Genomic DNA, 10,858 nt, shown 5'->3' with positions numbered 1-10,858 from the left:
GCAAGGTAAATGTAGTAGCGAATGCCTTGAGTCAGAAGGCAGTGAATATGGGTAGTCTAGCCTTCCTTTCTACTGTGGTCTGACCTTTCTCTTTGGACATCTAGTCCTTAGCCAATAGGATGATTCGCTTGATATTTCTGATTCCCATCATGTGCTAGCTTATATGGGAGTTCAGCCATCCTATTGGACCGGATTCGCAATCGTCAGTTTGAGGATAAAGATTTGGCTGCTATTCGGGATTGGGTTTTGAGAGGTGACTCCAGTTAGGATACCTTAGATTTAGATGGGATATTAGGGGTTTGGTTTAGTAGATCCTTAGTGAGGCCCATGATTCCCGATACTCTATTCATCTGGGGCACTGCTAAGATGTATTGTGATTTGAGGCAGCATTACTGGTGGAGTGACATGAGGAAAGATATTGAAGACTATGTGTCTCACGATTTGAGCTGTCAGCAGGTGAAGGCCGAGCATTTGAGGTATGGTGGCAAGCTTTAGAGATTACCAATTCCTGAGTGGAAGTGAAAGCGTATCACGATGGACTTCATTGTGGGATTACCTTACACTCCCAGAGGTGTTGATAGTATTTGGGTCATCGTTGATCGATTGACTAAGTCAGCACACTTCCTCCATGTTCATACTTCTTACAGTACTGAGAGGTTGGCCTGTATCTATATTTGGTAGGTGGTTCATCTCCATGGTGTGCCAGTTTCCATCATTTCATACCAGGGCTCTCAGTTCACAACCATTTTTTGGAGAACTTTTCAAAGGAGTTGGGTACCCATTTCGATCTTAGCACCCCACAGACTGATGGTCAATCGGAGCGCACTTTTTAGGCTCTTCAGGATATGTTGCAGGCCTATGTTATAGATTTTTTAGGTCAATGGAACCAGTTTTTTTCCTTTGGTAGAGTTTGCGTACAACAATAGCTACCATTTTAGTATTCATATGGCCCTATTCAAGGCTTATATGGTAGATGTTGTAGCTTACCAATTTGTTGGATTGAGTCTACGGAGCCTAAGCCGCGTGGTACAAACTTGATGCATAAGGCCTTAGATCATGTCAGGGTGATTCAAGATAGGCTCAAGGCAGCTTAAAGTAGACACTAGAGTTATACGGATCATAAGCGTCGGCCGTTGAGAATTATCGTTGGTGATGAGTATTCCTTCATGTATCGCCAATGAAGGGCGTGATGATATTTGGGAGACGATGCAAATTTAACCACAGGTATATTAGCCCTTTTGAGATTTTGAGGATAGTTGGTGATATTGCAAATGATTCAGCTTTTCCCCCTACCCATCCGATTTTCCATATTTTGATATTGCGTTGGTATGTTCTAGATGAGTCTCATGTGCTCCAGTATAATGCGGTTGATTGGATGATTGAATGAGTTATATTGAGGAGCCAGTTTCTTTCTTGGATAAAGGTGTGAGGCAATTGTGATCTAGAGCCATTGTTGTGGTTAAGATCTCTTGAAGGCATCTACTGGTCGAGGAGGCTATAGGGAGGCTGAGCAGGAGATGTAAGGAGCAGTTCCCTTGCTTATTTGAGCCCTTAATACTTCTTGACTCTTACTTTAGCGGACAAAACTTCTTTTCATCGTTTAGAGGATTCCTATAGCGACCCCAAGTCATTTATGACTTATTGGCATTAACTAATCGATGGCCTGGTCGTTTGTTTCGGTTTAAGTTCTATTTCCCTATTTTTGAGCTTTTGAAACTAGAAAAGTTGACTTTGGTCATAACAGCAGATAAACGGCCTCAAAATGGAATTTTGATGGTTTCATCAGCTTCGAAAGGGAAAAATTAGGTTAGAAGCATGGTCGGCACGAGTATCAGGCATTCGGTGCGTGTTTGTGGATATTTGACGTTTTAACCTTTGATATTTGGCCTAAGGTTGACTTTGGTCAACATTCTTGGAAAACATACTCGGATAAAAATTTCATCAGTGTGGTTAGTTTTAAAATATCTAGTTTGATCTAGAACGACCCTTCATTCATTTTTTGAGGTTTCTGGTCTAATCTCGAGCCTCGTTATGGAATTTAACTAAAAATGTCAATTGAGTGTGGGACCCACTTTTTATTAAAATAACCTCGTATAGAAATTTCAAATACGCTATTTAGTCTAGAATGTCAAATTTAGTAGGGTAGTATATCTCATTTGCGCGCACGGGGTTCAAAATGAATCCCGAACACCCTATCGTAGACTTGGACTATGCCAAAAACTCCATGTTGCAGCGGTGATGGTGTAGGCCATGATTTACCATTGTGTTCGCGATGCCTCTTGGCCGCGATCACCACTCTCGACCCATCTAGGACTTCGTGGTTGCGAGGATCCCTCTGCAATCGCGAGGGTTTGACTAATTGACTCTCCACGATTGCGAAGGGTATTTTCTTAATGGCCCGTGATTGTGAGCCTAGGGCTCCGCAATCGCGAAGAGAAATGTGTTTGGTCTCTTAAAGATAAACCAGATGTGATCAACTCTTTTATTCCGAGTTTGAAAGTTCATAACTCTCTCAATTCAAGTTCGTTTGGGTGATTCAAAGGCTGGATTGTGGGGATTTGCTAGGAGGAAGTATATGAGTGTTTGGAAGTTAGTGGAGACTTCATTTGAGGTAAAAATGCAATGCAATATGTTGTCTTTGTTAATTATTTAGCTTAAATTGAGAATTTTGATTCATGTCTGGTTATACGTAGTTCTGAGCCTCAAATTGTGTTCTATTTTAGAACATTAGTTCAGGGAGGTACTTAGGACCTTTTTATGGGGTCAATTTCAAAATTATTGGAGCGGGTCTCATATTCCCATTTTTTACTCTGAAATTAGTCTGTCTTTCAATTTTGATAATTTTAGTATAAAAACGACTGTAAAAATGTTGTGATTCTATTTTTGATTATGTGGTAGCATTCTGAGGCTATACAAAAAGGAAAAGCTCTTATTACGTGATTTGGAGCGACTACGACTTCCCTCTCCTTAGACTAAGCATGATTTAGCACTTGTATGTTGATTTGTGTGAATTTGGGGGTAATTGGTGGTTGAGCATGCTAAGTTCCTAGAATCCATGCCTTAGACACTATTTTTGGGTATTTTGGGATATTAAAACATGTCTATTATAATTGTTGATCATCCATCCCTTGTGGTGTGCATTTGTGTGGGTTGTTTATATTGTTGAAAATATGTTTGGCATTAGTCTAGACTTAGACTAGTGATTGCCATAGAATTGTGTGCTTTTGGAGTTTTTAGGCCTTAAAATCTCTCAACGTCGCTTCAGATATATAGAATACTTGAGCTTGATAGTCTGGGCCTTAGATAGGTAGTAACATAGCTCTGGGAACCTCTAATCCATAATTCCCTAATTTCGTCGGTCTCGAATTACTTGATTCTTGGTTTGGAAGCTACTCATTGATTTTGGTTAGATATGATTTGGTCCGGAGTGATTTATTGATGGCACTTGGATTGGGGGTACTCCAAGTGATGATCGGTTGGCCGATGATCCTAATTTTAACTGATTCACATCCGTTCATGGTTCAAGTGTCTAATTCGCTCAACCAGGCCCGGTTCAAGTCCTTGCGTTAGTATTGTAGGCTCAGTTCAAGTTCCTAGCTTTCTTCAGTCGTGGTTCAAGTCCATAGCTACCTTTTAGCCGTGGTTCGAGTCTATAGCTACCTTTTAGCCTTTGTTCAAGTCCATATCTACTTTCACCTTGGTTCAAGTCTTTGGTCATATTTATATGTAGTTCAAGTCCACGATTATCCTTATTCTTAGTTCAAGTCCTTGGTTGCTTGAAATCTCGATTCAAGTCCTTTATTCTTTCATTTTCAATCAATTCAAATCCTTAGCTTCTTTCAGCCTTCGTTAAAGCTTCAAGCTTACAGTTTGGTTCAATTCAAATCTGTGAGAAGTTGTGGCATTGATGGTAACTTCGTTGGTTTCTCCTATTTCATTTCAACTCTTTTATTTGCACTAGTTGGGCTTATAGGAGTCCGCTGGGGTTTTACTTTTAACTTGTGCATGAGCGTAACCATCGGATTTATGGGAGCCCAATCGAATTTAGTTAGATACTCTCCTTCTCTTTGTGTGTGAGTATGCTCGTGTACATACCTATTAATTTATCTCATTCTTGTCTCTGATAGTGTTTTAGATTCCCACATTTTCATATTATTTTTGTTTTTCTTGCTCAGTCGGCCTATGATACCCATTGGGTATCTATTTTTTGGTACTCATACTATATTCTACATCTGTTTTTGTGATGCAAGTTCGTGAACTAACTACATGCGTTGATTTTGAGCCAACTACAATCATATTTGGAGGAGAGGGTGAGCATACAACGCCCTGGCTTTATCTGTCTCCTTCTGTATATATATATTGACTTCTCTTTTGCTTTTTGAGATAGTCTTGTTTATGTGGTCAACTTTTGGGACTTGTACTCATTTTGTTAGTAGCTCTGTACATGTGACTTCTAGGTTTTGGGAGGGATCTTTTATTTTTATATAGTTTTGGCTTGCTTCCACTCTTTCATTTGTGATTCCTATTGTTATAATATTATTGTATTAGTTGAATGTTGGTCTTCTGCCCTTACATCTCATTACTTGTAGTTTTGAGATACGTGTTGGCTTGGCTACTAATGGATTATAGTAGGAGTCATCATGACTTGAAAAATTGGGTCATGACAATAAGCCTAGAGGTTACACTCGTGCACAAATTTAAGTAAAACTCAGACGGACCCCCATAAGTCTGACATGTGCTTCGAATAATTGGGAACCACAAGAAGAATCTAAAGGTACTTCCAATATTATCATGGTCTTAAACGGACTTGAACCAAGTCAATTAAGTGCCAAGTACTTCAATCACAGCGGAATAGGAGCTAAGGACTTTAACCAAAGCGAAGAATGGGCTGATGACTCTAACCAATGCCATTGGTACGCCAAGGACTCTAATCGAGAAGGGAGATACGCCAAGGACTCGAACCAAGTCGAAGGATGCGCTAATGACTCTAACCAAGGTTGAAGATAGCCAAAGACTCTAACCAAGGCTGAGAATAGCCTAGGACTCTAACCAAGGCTGAAGATAGCCAAGGACTCTAACCAAGGATGAGAATAGCCAAGGACTTTAACCAAGTATAAAGATAGTCAAGGACTCTAACCAAAGCTAAAGAGAGCCAAGGACTTTAAGCAAGGCTGAGAATAGAAAGGGACTCTAACCAAGGCTGAAGATAAACAAGTACTCTAACCAAGGCTGAAACTAAAGGCAATGACTTTAACCGTAACCCGGTGGCGTGAATTAGGGACTTTAACCGAGAATAGAGATGGGTCAGCTAGATTTAGAATCATCGACCAGACGAGTATCAAGGGGAGAACCCCAAATTGAGTTTCATCAATAAATCACTCCAAGCCTAAACCAAATCCAACCATAATCAACGAGCGGCCTCTGAAATAAGAACCAAGTACAGAAGAGCCGATAAACAGAGGGATTTATGTATAAAAGGTCTAAAGTACTGGATTACTGCCTAGCTAAGGCTCAGACCATCAGACCCAAGTTTGTTATATCACTCTAGAGGGAGCTAAGCTTTCCAAAGTAATATTGGAGAGATTCTAAGGCCTATCAGCTCCAAGCTCTACAAGTCTACGACAACCACTAGTATAAGCCTAGACTAACGCCAAACATGATCCAATATCTAAAACAAACTAAAACAAGTTATACTACAAGGTATAGATGATCAACAATAAACAAAACAACATGCCAATAGTCCCAAATTACCTGAAATAGGCCTAAAACATGGATTCCAAGAAGTTAGAAATGATCAACTAGGTCACCACCCCAAATACACACAAATCAACATGCATTTACATAGTCAAGTTCAATCTAAAAGTAGGGAAGTGGTAGCCTATCTTTAGGATGACCACATGCGCTCCAAATCACTTCTCTAAAGCTTTTTCCATCCGTACGACCTTTTAACATTGCCACACTATCAAAAATAGGATCACAATTTTAATATAGTTCTTTAGACACTAAAAGCACTTAAAACGGAGACAGGCCAATTTTAGAGTCTAAAACAGAAATTTGGGACCCACACTAGAAATTCCATAATTGACTTTGTAAAATGGTCCTAATTAGCTCCCCAAACTTGTGTCCCAAAATAGAACACAATTTAGGGTCGGAACAGCCCAAACAATCAACATGCAAGAAATCACCATTAAAAGCTAATGGTGAAGAGTTGGCAGCAGCTTTAAACCAAAAATTACCTTAAATGAAGGGTCCCCAACACTCTTCAGCTGATCACCCACGTAGCCATGAAATTTCTGAACACCTGGAACTTTGCATCACCCAATTTGAAGCTAAAATGAGGAAGTTATTGAGTTTGGAAGTTTTATAAATGAATTGAATCGGGTCTAGTCTTAATTTAAAAGACCACTCAAAACTTTCATCGCGAACACAACCTAGAGGGGCCGCGATGCGAAGCCTCGCTAATGATAGCGGAAGATACCTAACCTTCTCTCCGCGAATGTAGCAAGGCCCCCATGATCACGGAAGGAAAAGCCCATAGCCTTCATGAACGGGGCCATGGGGCCCCATAAACATGAAGGGCAAACCAAGGTTGCACCAGCTGATGCATATCACCTGGTTTTTAGCAAGTCTAAATTCTCTAACGGGGTGCTTGGGATTCATTCAGAACCCCGTATATGCAAATAGGTTATACTACCACACAAATTCGATATTTTGGACTAAACAATGCAATCAAAATTTCCAATCGATACCGTCTTGAAAAAAAGTAGATCCCACACCCAAGTACCATTTTTAGCCAATTACAACAAAGGCCTCAAAATTAGACAGGAAAGACTCGAAAAGAACATGAAGGGTCATTCTAGACCAAACTAGACATTTTAAAGATAACTGTGGTGACAAAATTCTTATCCAAGCTTGTTTTATGAGAATATTGACCGAGGTCAAACTTAGGCCAGGCCTTCAAAGCTAAAATACCTAATTGTTCAAACTCGCACTAAAAGCCCCAAGACTCGAACCGACCATGCCACTAGCCTATAATGACCCTTCTAGAGCTGATGAAATTATCATAGTTCCATACTAAGGCCATTTACCGACGTTTTGACCAAACTCAACTATTTAAATTCTAAAAGCTCCAAAGCACATAAATGGTCATAAATCCCAAATGAACGACTAGGCGACCGAACGATTAGTGTTAGCAAGTCATAAATGACATGGGGTCGCTATAAGAATGCTCTAAATGGTGAAAAGAAGGCAGTTACATAAAAATGGCTTGGAGGGCCATTATAACATCCACAACTAAAAGAACTTTGCTCTACGAAAGTAAGAGTCAAGAAGTACCTGACGGCTCAAATAAGCCGGGGAACTACTCTAGCATATCTTGTTTGGTCTCGCAGGTAGCCTCCTCAACTGGATGATGCCTCCAATGGACCTTAACGGTCGAAATGGCTCTAGAATACAACTGCCATACATCTCTGGCTAGAATAACAAGTGGCTCCTCCACAAAGGTTAGAAGATCACCCATCTCAGCTGAATCATACCATAGCATATGAGACTTATCTGGAATATACCAGCGCAACATCAAGACATGGAAAATCAAATGGATACCTGAATACGTTGGAGTTAGGGCTAACACATAAACAACATCACCAGTTGTCCTCAAAATATCAAAAGACCATATATACTTGGGTCTAAGCTTTTCCCGCCTCCCAAATCTCATCACGCCCTTCATGGGCAATACTCGGAGTAATACTCTTTTACCAACTGCAAATTTTAAAGGTCGGTGCCTACGATCAACATTATTCTGGTGCCTACTCTGAGTTATTCTAAGCCTATCCTAAATCACCCTCATATGATCTAAGGACTTATAAAGCAAGTTTGTACTACGTGGCCTAGGCTCCGTAGACTCAAACCAACCAACTAGAGAGCGACAACGCCTACCATATAAGGCATCGAACAGAGCCATCTAAATACTTAAGTGGTAGCTATTATTGTACTCAAACTTTTCCAATAGAAAAATTGATCCTACTGACCTCCAAGGTCCATACCATAGGCCCACAATATATCCTCAAGAACCTAAATAGTGCACTTTGACTGGTCATCAGTCTGCGAGTGAAATATTATGCTACAGTCGACATGGGTGCCTAACTCCTCTTGAAAAGTCCTCCAAAAGCTAGAAATGAACTGTGAAGCCCAGTTTGAGATGATAAATACAGACACACCATGAAAACAAACCACCTCATAAATGTAAATAAGAGCCAACCTCTCAACACTGAAGTAAGTATGAATGGGAAGGAAGTGTGCCAACTTGGTCAATCGATCCATGATGACCCAAATACTGTCAACACCTCTAGAAGTCCTAGGTGAACCCACAATAAAGTCTAAGGTGATATGCTCTCATTTCTACTCCAGAATGGGTAATCTCAGAAGTTCAGCACCAGGCCTCAAGTGCTAGACCTTTACCTACTGGTGACACAAGCAACAGGACACATAGTCTATTGTATCTATCCTCATACCCCCTCCATTAGTAGTGCTATCTCAGATCGTGATACATCTTTATTTTGCCTCGATGGATAAAATATCTAGAATCATAAGCCTCATAAAGGATCAGCTAAATCAAACCCCCAACTCTCGAAACACATAAGCGGTCGTCAACCCTCAAAACCCCATCTGAACCTAAGGTAGCTTGTCTAGTATCACCTCACAAAACTAGCTCGGAGAGCTACCAAGTCCTCATCCTTAAACTAACGACCATGAATCCAATCTAAAAGAGATGATTGAACTCCCACATAAGCCAATACCTACCTAGAATTTAAAATATCAGTCAAATCATTATGTTAGCTAAAGATTGAATGTAAAAGTCAAAGTTTGCTCAGAAATAGAAAGGAGGGGTAGACTACCCATATTCACCACCTTCTGGCTCAATGCGACTGCTACTATCTTTACCTTGCTCTGATGGTAGAGAATATAGAGGTCATAGTCCTTCAGGAGCTCAATCCAATGGCATTGCTTCGAATTAAGGTCCCACTGGCTCATAATTAAATACTCTTGTGGTAAATGTAGATCTCACAACAACCTTTAAATAATTGTAGTGCCTCTAAATCTTAAGCACAAAAACTACCGCTGCCAACCCTAAGTCATGAATGGGGTAGTTACGTCCATATAGCTTAAGATGCCTTTATGCATAAGCTATGACCCGACCTTACTACATTAATACATAACCCAAACCAATGTCGGATGTATCATAATATACCATGAATCCCTCACCCTCAGTTGGAAGAGTAAATACTAAAGTGATAGTAAGCAACTCTTTGAGCTTCAGAAAGATTGCCTCACACTCCTCCGACCACTCAAAAAGGACACCCAGGTGAGTCAATCGAGTCAAAGGTACTGCAATAGTAGATAAACCCTCAACAAAGTATCTATAGTAACTCGCTAATCGGACGAAGTTATGAATCTTAGTCATTGAGATGGGCCTAGCTCAATCACAAATAGCCTCAATATTTTTTGGATCCACCATAATGTCATCCTTGGACACCACTGCCCCAAGAATGATATAGACTCAAGACTAAACTCACACTTTGAGAACTTAACCTAAAGTCGCTAATCTCTCAAAGTCTGGACCATAATTCTCAAATGTTGCTCATGTTCTCTTTGACTTCGTAAGTATACCAAGGTATGGTCTGAATATATATGGGTCATCAAATCCATTAAGGCAGCAAAGGCATTAGTCAACCTAAAAGACATTACTAGAAATGCAATGGCCATAACGAGTCCTAAATATGGTCTTAGGGATGTCTGCTGCCCTTATCCTTAGTTGATGATAACCGGATCTCAAATCAATCTTAAAAAACACTGCAACACCTTGAAGATGGTAGAATAAATCATAAATACAATGCATAGGATAACGGTTCTTTAATGTTACCTTGTTCAGCTGCCTATAGTCAATACACATCCGCATAGTACTGTCCTTCTTCTTCACAAACAAGACTAGGGAATCCCAAGGCAATACACTAGGCCGAATGAATCCCTTACCCAAGAGATATTGAAGCTGAACACTGAGCTCCTTAATCTCCGTGAGGGCCTTATGATAAAGTGGGGAATAAATAGGATAGGTACCCAACTCCAAGTTGATGGCAAAGTCAATATCTCAATTCGGGGGAAGTCCAGGTAAGTCTATAAGAAACACATCCCCAAACTCATGGATAATAGGAAATGAATCAACAGAGGGGGCATACCTACTTACATCCCTCACATAAGCCAAATAAGCTAAGCATCCACTAGACATTAACCTCTGAACCCAATAAAAAGGAGATAAATCCATCCAGTGTGCGACTACAAGAACTCTGCCATACCACTAGTAGGATAAATGGCATGACTAAGGTGATAATATTAGTATAGAAATCTAATACCACACGAAAATGGGATAATCCGTTCATGCCTATAAATATAACAAAATCTAACATATCAAGCAATATCAAGTCATCCCGAGTGTCCCGCCCCTAAATAGTCACCATGAAAGATCTAATCACCTGAAAGGACTAAACTATCAGGGTCAAAACATGCAACAAAACTACCAAAGGCTCTGAAAATATACCAAACAGAGAAGCATAATACATAGATAAATATGAAAAAGTATAGCTCGGATCAAATAAAGTTGAGGTGGACTGATGGCATAAATCAATTGTACTTGTGATCATATCGTCTGATGCCTCAGCCTCTTTCCTAGCTGGAGATGTATAAAAATGGCTTTGAAAGCCTCTACCTCGAGAATCAACCCTACCACTTGACTTGAATCCCTAGGGACCTCCTTGTGCACCTTGATGACCACCTCGATGATATTGACCTTGGCCTGCTAGAGCTG

Source organism: Solanum dulcamara, chromosome 11 (assembly GCF_947179165.1).
Source record: "Solanum dulcamara chromosome 11, daSolDulc1.2, whole genome shotgun sequence".
NCBI classification, from domain to species: domain Eukaryota; kingdom Viridiplantae; phylum Streptophyta; class Magnoliopsida; order Solanales; family Solanaceae; genus Solanum; species Solanum dulcamara.
The sequence above is the reverse complement of the archived record's forward strand: the minus strand, read 5'-3'. Positions refer to the sequence as shown.